Consider the following 10,710-nt stretch of genomic DNA (forward strand, 5'->3'; position numbering starts at 1 on the left):
AGTATCGGGGTTTTCCTGCAGGTGCTGGATTTGTGATATACAATCAGGAGCGGGTTTTCCTGCAGGTGCGGGATTTTTGCTATACAATTAGGAGCGGGGTTTTCCTGCAGGTGCGGGATTTTTGCTATACAATCAGGAGCGGGTTTTCCTGCAGGTGCGGGATTTTTGCTATACAATTAGGAGCGGGGTTTTCCTGCAGGTGCTGGATTTTTGCTATACAATTAGGAGCGGGGTTTTCCTGCAGGTGCGGGATTCTTGCTATACAATTAGGAGCGGGGTTTTCCTGCAGGTGCGGGATTTTTGATATACAATCAGGAGCGGGTTTTCCTGCAGGTGCGGGATTTTTGCTATACAATTAGGAGCGGGGTTTTCCTGCAGGTGCGGGATTTTTGCTATACAATTATGAGCGGGGTTTTCCTGCAGGTTCGGGACTTTTGCTATACAATTAGGAGCGGGGTTTTCCTGCAGGTGCGGGATTTTTGCTATACAATTAGGATCGGGGTTTTCCTGCAGGTGCGGGATTTTTGCTATACAATTAGGAGCGGGGTTTTCCTGCAGGTGCGGGATTTTTGCTATACAATTAGGAGCGGGGTTTTCCTGCAGGTGCGGGATTTTTGCTATACAATTAGGAGCGGGGTTTTCCTGCAGGTGCGGGATTTTTGCTATACAATTATGAGCGGGGTTTTCCTGCAGGTGCGGGATTATTGCCACACAATTATGAGCGGGATTTTCCTGCAGGTGCGGGATTTTTGCTACCCAATTAGGAGCAGGGTTTTCCTGCAGGTGCGGGATGTTTGCTACACAATTAGGAGCGGGGTTTTCCTGCATGAGCGGGATTTTTGCTACAAAATTAGGAGCGTGGTTTTCCTGCAGGTGCGGGATTTTTGCTATACAATTAGGAACGGGTTTTCCTGCTGGTGCGGGATTTTTGCTATACAATTAGGAGCGGGGTTTTCCTGCAGGTGCGGGATTTTTGCTATACAATTATGAGCGGGGTTTTCCTGCAGGTGCGGGATTTTTGCTATACAATTAGGAGCAGGGTTTTCCTGCAGGTGCGGGATTTTTGCTATACAATTAGGAGCGGGGTTTTCCTGCAGGTGCGGGATTTTTGCTATACAATTATGAGCGGGGTTTTCCTGCAGGTGCGGGATTTTTGCTATACAATTTGGAGCGGGGTTTTCCTGCATGTGCGGGATATTTGCTATACATCTATGAGCGGGGTTTTCCTGCAGGTGCGGGACTTTTGCTATACAATTAGGAGCGGGGTTTTCCTGCATGAGCGGGATTTTTGATACACAATTAGTATTGGGGTTTTCCTGCAGGTGCTGGATTTGTGATATACAATCAGGAGCGGGTTTTCCTGCAGGTGCGGGATTTTTGCTATACAATTAGGAGCGGGGTTTTCCTGCAGGTGCGGGATTTTTGCTATACAATCAGGAGCGGGTTTTCCTGCAGGTGCGGGATTTTTGCTATACAATTAGGAGCGGGGTTTTCCTGCAGGTGCTGGATTTTTGCTATACAATTAGGAGCGGGGTTTTCCTGCAGGTGCGGGATTCTTGCTATACAATTAGGAGCGGGGTTTTCCTGCAGGTGCTGGATTTTTGATATACAATCAGGAGCGGGTTTTCCTGCAGGTGCGGGATTTTTGCTATACAATTAGGAGCGGGGTTTTCCTGCAGGTGCGGGATTTTTGCTATACAATTAGGAGCAGGGTTTTCCTGCAGGTGCGGGATTTTTGCTATACAATTAGGAGCGGGGTTTTCCTGCAGGTGCGGGATTTTTGCTATACAATTATGAGCGGGGTTTTCCTGCAGGTGCGGGATTATTGCCACACAATTATGAGCGGGATTTTCCTGCAGGTGCGGGATTTTTGCTACCCAATTAGGAGCAGGGTTTTCCTGCAGGTGCGGGATTTTTGCTACACAATTAGGAGCGGGGTTTTCCTGCATGAGCGGGATTTTTGCTACAAAATTAGGAGCGTGGTTTTCCTGCAGGTGCGGGATTTTTGCTATACAATTAGGAACGGGTTTTCCTGCTGGTGCGGGATTTTTGCTATACAATTAGGAGCGGGGTTTTCCTGCAGGTGCGGGATTTTTGCTATACAATTATGAGCGCGGTTTTCCTGCAGGTGCGGGATTTTTGCTATACAATTAGGAGCGGGGTTTTCCTGCAGGTGCAGGATTTTTGCTATACAATTAGGAGCGGGGTTTTCCTGCAGGTGCGGGATTTTTGCTATACAATTAGGAGCGGGGTTTTCCTGCAGGTGTGGGATTTTTGCTATACAATTAGGAGCGGGGTTTTCCTGCAGGTGCGGGATTTTTGCTATACAATTAGGATCGGGGTTTTCCTGCAGGTGCGTTATTTTTGCTACACAATTAGGAGCGGCGTTTTCCTGCAGGTGCGGGATTTTTGCTATACAATTAGGAGCGGGGTTTTCCTGCAGGTACGGGATTTTTGCTATACAATTAGGAGGGGGGTTTTCCTGCAGGTGCGGGATTTTTGCTATACAATTAGGAGCGGGGTTTTCCTGCAGGTGAGGGATTTTTGCTATACAATTAGGAGCGGGGTTTTCCTGCAGGTGTGGGATTTTTGCTATACAATTAGGAGCAGGGTTTTCCTGCAGGTGCGGGATTTTTGCTATACAATTAGGAGCGGGGTTTTCCTGCAGGTGCGGGATTTTTGCTATACATTTAGGAGCGGGGTTTTCCTGCAGGTACGGGATTTTTGCTATACAATTAGGAGCGGGGTTTTCCTGCTTGTGCGGGATTTTTGCTATACAATTAGGAGCGGGGTTTTCCTGCAGGTGCGGGATTTTTGCTATACAACTAGGAGCGGGGTTTCCCTGCAGGTGCGGGATTTTTGCTATACAATTAGGAGCGGGGTTTTCCTGCAGGTGCGGGATTTTTGCTATACAATTAGGAGCGGGGTTTTCCTGCAGTTACGGGATTTTTGCTATACAATTAGGAGCGGGGTTTTCCTGCAGGTGCAGGATTTTTGCTATACAATTAGGAGCGGGGTTTTCCTGCAGGTACGGGATTTTTGCTATAGAATTAGGAGCGGGGTTTTCCTGCAGGTGCGGGATTTTTGCTATACAACTAGGAGCGGGGTTTTCCTGCAGGTGCGGGATTTTTGCTATACAATTAGGAGCGGGGTTTTCCTGCAGGTGCAGGATTTTTGCTACACAATTAGGAGCGGAGTTTTCCTGCAGGTGCTGGATTTTTGATATACAATCAGGAGCGGGTTTTCCTGCAGGTGCGGGATTTTTGATATACAATCAGGAGCGGGTTTTCCTGCAGGTGCGGGATTTTTGCTATACAATTAGGAGCGGGGTTTTCCTGCAGGTACGAGATTTTTGCTATACAATTAGGAGCGGGGTTTTCCTGCAGGTGCGGGATTTTTGCTATAAAATTAGTAGCGGGGTTTTCCTGCAGGTGCTTGATTTTTGCTATACAATTAGGATCGGGGTTTTCCTGCAGGTGCGGGATTTTTGCTATACAATTAGGAGCGGGGTTTTCCTGCAGGTGTGGGATTTTTGCTATACAATTAGGAGCGGGGTTTTCCTGCAGGTGTGGGATTTTTGCTATACAATTAGGAGCGGGGTTTTCCTGCAGGTGTGGGATTTTTGCTACACAATTAGGAGCGGGGTTTTCCTGCAGGTGTGGGATTTTTGCTATACAATTAGGAGCGGGGTTTTCCTGCAGGTGCGGGATTTTTGCTATACAATTAGGAGCGGGGTTTTCCTGCAGGTGCGGGATTTTTGCTATACAATTAGGAGCGGGGTTTTCCTGCAGGTGCGGGATTTTTGCTATACAATTAGGAGCGGGGTTTTCCTGCAGGTGCGGGTTTTTTGCTATACAATTAAGAGCGGGGTTTTCCTGCAGGTGCGGAATTTTTGCTATACAATTGTGAGCGGGGTTTTCCTGCAGGTGCGGGATTTTTGCTATACAATTAGGAGCGGGGTTTTCCTGCAGGTGCAGGATTTTTGCTATACAATTAGGAGCGGGGTTTTCCTGCAGGTGCGGGATTTTTGCTATACAATTAGGATCGGGGTTTTCCTGCAGGTGCGGGATTTTTGCTATACAATTAGGAGCGGGGTTTTCCTGCAGGTGCGGGATTTTTGCTATACAATTAGGAGAGGGGTTTTCCTGCAGGTGCGGGATTTTTGCTATACAATTAGGAGCGGGGTTTTCCTGCAGGTGCGGGATTTTTGCTATACAATTATGAGCGGGGTTTTCCTGCAGGTGCGGGATTTTTGCTATACAATTTGGAGCGGGGTTTTCCTGCATGTGCGGGATATTTGCTATACATCTATGAGCGGGGTTTTCCTGCAGGTGCGGGACTTTTGCTATACAATTAGGAGCGGGGTTTTCCTGCATGAGCGGGATTTTTGATACACAATTAGTATTGGGGTTTTCCTGCAGGTGCTGGATTTGTGATATACAATCAGGAGCGGGTTTTCCTGCAGGTGCGGGATTTTTGCTATACAATTAGGAGCGGGGTTTTCCTGCAGGTGCGGGATTTTTGCTATACAATCAGGAGCGGGTTTTCCTGCAGGTGCGGGATTTTTGCTATACAATTAGGAGCGGGGTTTTCCTGCAGGTGCTGGATTTTTGCTATACAATTAGGAGCGGGGTTTTCCTGCAGGTGCGGGATTCTTGCTATACAATTAGGAGCGGGGTTTTCCTGCAGGTGCTGGATTTTTGATATACAATCAGGAGCGGGTTTTCCTGCAGGTGCGGGATTTTTGCTATACAATTAGGAGCGGGGTTTTCCTGCAGGTGCGGGATTTTTGCTATACAATTATGAGCGGGGTTTTCCTGCAGGTTCGGGACTTTTGCTATACAATTAGGATCGGGGATTTCCTGCAGGTGCGGGATTTTTGCTATACAATTAGGAGCGGGGTTTTCCTGCAGGTGCGGGATTTTTGCTATACAATTGTGAGCGGGGTTTTCCTGCAGGTGCGGGATTTTTGCTATACAATTAGGAGCGGGGTTTTCCTGCAGGTGCAGGATTTTTGCTATACAATTAGGAGCGGGGTTTTCCTGCAGGTGCGGGATTTTTGCTATACAATTAGGATCGGGGTTTTCCTGCAGGTGCGGGATTTTTGCTATACAATTAGGAGCGGGGTTTTCCTGCAGGTGCGGGATTTTTGCTATACAATTAGGAGCAGGGTTTTCCTGCAGGTGCGGGATTTTTGCTATACAATTAGGAGCGGGGTTTTCCTGCAGGTGCGGGATTTTTGCTATACAATTATGAGCGGGGTTTTCCTGCAGGTGCGGGATTATTGCCACACAATTATGAGCGGGATTTTCCTGCAGGTGCGGGATTTTTGCTACCCAATTAGGAGCAGGGTTTTCCTGCAGGTGCGGGATTTTTGCTACACAATTAGGAGCGGGGTTTTCCTGCATGAGCGGGATTTTTGCTACAAAATTAGGAGCGTGGTTTTCCTGCAGGTGCGGGATTTTTGCTATACAATTAGGAACGGGTTTTCCTGCTGGTGCGGGATTTTTGCTATACAATTAGGAGCGGGGTTTTCCTGCAGGTGCGGGATTTTTGCTATACAATTATGAGCGCGGTTTTCCTGCAGGTGCGGGATTTTTGCTATACAATTAGGAGCGGGGTTTTCCTGCAGGTGCAGGATTTTTGCTATACAATTAGGAGCGGGGTTTTCCTGCAGGTGCGGGATTTTTGCTATACAATTAGGAGCGGGGTTTTCCTGCAGGTGTGGGATTTTTGCTATACAATTAGGAGCGGGGTTTTCCTGCAGGTGCGGGATTTTTGCTATACAATTAGGATCGGGGTTTTCCTGCAGGTGCGTTATTTTTGCTACACAATTAGGAGCGGCGTTTTCCTGCAGGTGCGGGATTTTTGCTATACAATTAGGAGCGGGGTTTTCCTGCAGGTACGGGATTTTTGCTATACAATTAGGAGGGGGGTTTTCCTGCAGGTGCGGGATTTTTGCTATACAATTAGGAGCGGGGTTTTCCTGCAGGTGAGGGATTTTTGCTATACAATTAGGAGCGGGGTTTTCCTGCAGGTGTGGGATTTTTGCTATACAATTAGGAGCAGGGTTTTCCTGCAGGTGCGGGATTTTTGCTATACAATTAGGAGCGGGGTTTTCCTGCAGGTGCGGGATTTTTGCTATACATTTAGGAGCGGGGTTTTCCTGCAGGTACGGGATTTTTGCTATACAATTAGGAGCGGGGTTTTCCTGCTTGTGCGGGATTTTTGCTATACAATTAGGAGCGGGGTTTTCCTGCAGGTGCGGGATTTTTGCTATACAACTAGGAGCGGGGTTTCCCTGCAGGTGCGGGATTTTTGCTATACAATTAGGAGCGGGGTTTTCCTGCAGGTGCGGGATTTTTGCTATACAATTAGGAGCGGGGTTTTCCTGCAGGTACGGGATTTTTGCTATACAATTAGGAGCGGGGTTTTCCTGCAGGTGCAGGATTTTTGCTATACAATTAGGAGCGGGGTTTTCCTGCAGGTACGGGATTTTTGCTATAGAATTAGGAGCGGGGTTTTCCTGCAGGTGCGGGATTTTTGCTATACAACTAGGAGCGGGGTTTTCCTGCAGGTGCGGGATTTTTGCTATACAATTAGGAGCGGGGTTTTCCTGCAGGTGCAGGATTTTTGCTACACAATTAGGAGCGGAGTTTTCCTGCAGGTGCTGGATTTTTGATATACAATCAGGAGCGGGTTTTCCTGCAGGTGCGGGATTTTTGATATACAATCAGGAGCGGGTTTTCCTGCAGGTGCGGGATTTTTGCTATACAATTAGGAGCGGGGTTTTCCTGCAGGTACGAGATTTTTGCTATACAATTAGGAGCGGGGTTTTCCTGCAGGTGCGGGATTTTTGCTATAAAATTAGTAGCGGGGTTTTCCTGCAGGTGCTTGATTTTTGCTATACAATTAGGATCGGGGTTTTCCTGCAGGTGCGGGATTTTTGCTATACAATTAGGAGCGGGGTTTTCCTGCAGGTGTGGGATTTTTGCTATACAATTAGGAGCGGGGTTTTCCTGCAGGTGTGGGATTTTTGCTATACAATTAGGAGCGGGGTTTTCCTGCAGGTGTGGGATTTTTGCTACACAATTAGGAGCGGGGTTTTCCTGCAGGTGTGGGATTTTTGCTATACAATTAGGAGCGGGGTTTTCCTGCAGGTGCGGGATTTTTGCTATACAATTAGGAGCGGGGTTTTCCTGCAGGTGCGGGATTTTTGCTATACAATTAGGAGCGGGGTTTTCCTGCAGGTGCGGGATTTTTGCTATACAATTAGGAGCGGGGTTTTCCTGCAGGTGCGGGTTTTTTGCTATACAATTAAGAGCGAGGTTTTCCTGCAGGTGCGGAATTTTTGCTATACAATTGTGAGCGGGGTTTTCCTGCAGGTGCGGGATTTTTGCTATACAATTAGGAGCGGGGTTTTCCTGCAGGTGCAGGATTTTTGCTATACAATTAGGAGCGGGGTTTTCCTGCAGGTGCGGGATTTTTGCTATACAATTAGGATCGGGGTTTTCCTGCAGGTGCGGGATTTTTGCTATACAATTAGGAGCGGGGTTTTCCTGCAGGTGCGGGATTTTTGCTATACAATTAGGAGAGGGGTTTTCCTGCAGGTGCGGGATTTTTGCTATACAATTAGGAGCGGGGTTTTCCTGCAGGTGCGGGATTTTTGCTATACAATTATGAGCGGGGTTTTCCTGCAGGTGCGGGATTATTGCCACACAATTATGAGCGGGATTTTCCTGCAGGTGCGGGATTTTTGCTACCCAATTAGGAGCAGGGTTTTCCTGCAGGTGCGGGATTTTTGCTACACAATTAGGAGCGGGGTTTTCCTGCATGAGCGGGATTTTTGCTACAAAATTAGGAGCGTTGTTTTCCTGCAGGTGCGGGATTTTTGCTATACAATTAGGAACGGGTTTTCCTGCTGGTGCGGGATTTTTGCTATACAATTAGGAGCGGGGTTTTCCTGCAGGTGCGGGATTTTTGCTATACAATTATGAGCGGGGTTTTCCTGCAGGTGCGGGATTTTTGCTATACAATTAGGAACGGGTTTTCCTGCTGGTGCGGGATTTTTGCTATACAATTAGGAGCGGGGTTTTCCTGCAGGTGCGGGATTTTTGCTATACAATTATGAGCGGGGTTTTCCTGCAGGTGCGGGATTTTTGCTATACAATTAGGAGCGGGGTTTTCCTGCAGGTGCAGGATTTTTGCTATACAATTAGGAGCGGGGTTTTCCTGCAGGTGCGGGATTTTTGCTATACAATTAGGAGCGGGGTTTTCCTGCAGGTGTGGGATTTTTGCTATACAATTAGGAGCGGGGTTTTCCTGCAGGTGCGGGATTTTTGCTATACAATTAGGAGCGGGGTTTTCCTGCAGGTGCGTTATTTTTGCTACACAATTAGGAGCGGCGTTTTCCTGCAGGTGCGGGATTTTTAGCTATACAATTAGGAGCGGGGTTTTCCTGCAGGTACGGGATTTTTGCTATACAATTAGGAGCGGGGTTTTCCTGCAGGTGCGGGATTTTTGCTATACAATTAGGAGCGGGGTTTTCCTGCAGGTGAGGGATTTTTGCTATACAATTAGGAGCGGGGTTTTCCTGCAGGTGTGGGATTTTTGCTATACAATTAGGAGCAGGGTTTTCCTGCAGGTGCGGGATTTTTGCTATACAATTAGGAGCGGGGTTTTCCTGCAGGTGCGGGATTTTTGCTATACATTTAGGAGCGGGGTTTTCCTGCAGGTACGGGATTTTTGCTATACAATTAGGAGCGGGGTTTTCCTGCTTGTGCGGGATTTTTGCTATACAATTAGGAGCGGGGTTTTCCTGCAGGTGCGGGATTTTTGCTATACAACTAGGAGCGGGGTTTCCCTGCAGGTGCGGGATTTTTGCTATACAATTAGGAGCGGGGTTTTCCTGCAGGTGCGGGATTTTTGCTATACAATTAGGAGCGGGGTTTTCCTGCAGGTACGGGATTTTTGCTATACAATTAGGAGCGGGGTTTTCCTGCAGGTGCGGGATTTTTGCTATACAATTAGGAGCGGGGTTTTCCTGCAGGTACGGGATTTTTGCTATAGAATTAGGAGCGGGGTTTTCCTGCAGGTGCGGGATTTTTGCTATACAACTAGGAGCGGGGTTTTCCTGCAGGTGCGGGATTTTTGCTATACAATTAGGAGCGGGGTTTTCCTGCAGGTGCAGGATTTTTGCTACACAATTAGGAGCGGAGTTTTCCTGCAGGTGCTGGATTTTTGATATACAATCAGGAGCGGGTTTTCCTGCAGGTGCGGGATTTTTGATATACAATCAGGAGCGGGTTTTCCTGCAGGTGCGGGATTTTTGCTATACAATTAGGAGCGGGGTTTTCCTGCAGGTGCGGGATTTTTGCTATACAATTAGGAGCGGGGTTTTCCTGCAGGTGCGGGATTTTTGCTATACAATTAGGAGCGGGGTTTTCCGGCAGGTGCGGGATTTTTGCTATAAAATTAGGAGCGGGGTTTTCCTGCAGGTGTGGGATTTTTGCTACACAATTAGGAGCGGGGTTTTCCTGCAGGTGCGGGATTTTTGCTATACAATTAGGAGCGGGGTTTTCCTGCAGGTACGAGATTTTTGCTATACAATTAGGAGCGGGGTTTTCCTGCAGGTGCGGGATTTTTGCTATAAAATTAGTAGCGGGGTTTTCCTGCAGGTGCTTGATTTTTGCTATACAATTAGGATCGGGGTTTTCCTGCAGGTGCGGGATTTTTGCTATACAATTAGGAGCGGGGTTTTCCTGCAGGTGTGGGATTTTTGCTATACAATTAGGAGCGGGGTTTTCCTGCAGGTGTGGGATTTTTGCTATACAATTAGGAGCGGGGTTTTCCTGCAGGTGTGGGATTTTTGCTACACAATTAGGAGCGGGGTTTTCCTGCAGGTGCGGGATTTTTGCTATACAATTAGGAGCGGGGTTTTCCTGCAGGTGCGGGATTTTTGCTATACAATTAGGAGCGGGGTTTTCCTGCAGGTGCGGGATTTTTGCTATACAATTAGGAGCGGGGTTTTCCTGCAGGTGCGGGATTTTTGCTATACAATTAGGAGCGGGGTTTTCCTGCAGGTGCGGGTTTTTTGCTATACAATTAAGAGCGGGGTTTTCCTGCAGGTGCGGAATTTTTGCTATACAATTAGGAGCAGGGTTTTCCTGCAAGTGCGGGATTTTTTCTATACAGTTAGGAGCGGGGTTTTCCTGCAGGTACGGGATTTTTGCTATACAATTAGGAGCGGGGTTTTCCCGCAGGTGCTGGACTTTTGCTATACAATTAGGAGCGGGGTTTTCCTGCAGGTGCGGGATTTTTGCTATACAATTAGGAGCGGGGTTTTCCTGCATTTGCGGGATTTTTCCTATACAATTAGGAGCGGGGTTTTCCGGGAGGTGCGGGATTTTTGCTATACAATTAGGAGCGGGGTTTTATTTTTTGTTAATTTTTTTGTGCACCGGGATGTTTTCATTTGCGCACCTCTAGAGCACAACCAATTTTTCCTAAAATCCACATTTTTAGGAAAAAAAATTATCCCGGCGGCACCCCTCCTAATGACTAATGACTAATTAAGCTATTGGAAGTTTCCAATTAGCTTAGTCAGTAATACTCACCTTCCGAAGTGCTGTCTTCTGCATCCAGCGTCAGGACCCAGTCTTCTGCAGCAGCGATGAGTATGTCAGTGTGTGTGAGTGTTTATGAGTGCGT

This window comes from Taudactylus pleione, unplaced genomic scaffold (assembly GCF_031769625.1).
Source record: "Taudactylus pleione unplaced genomic scaffold, aTauple2 ptg000734l, whole genome shotgun sequence".
In the NCBI taxonomy this organism is placed as follows: Eukaryota; Metazoa; Chordata; class Amphibia; order Anura; family Myobatrachidae; genus Taudactylus; species Taudactylus pleione.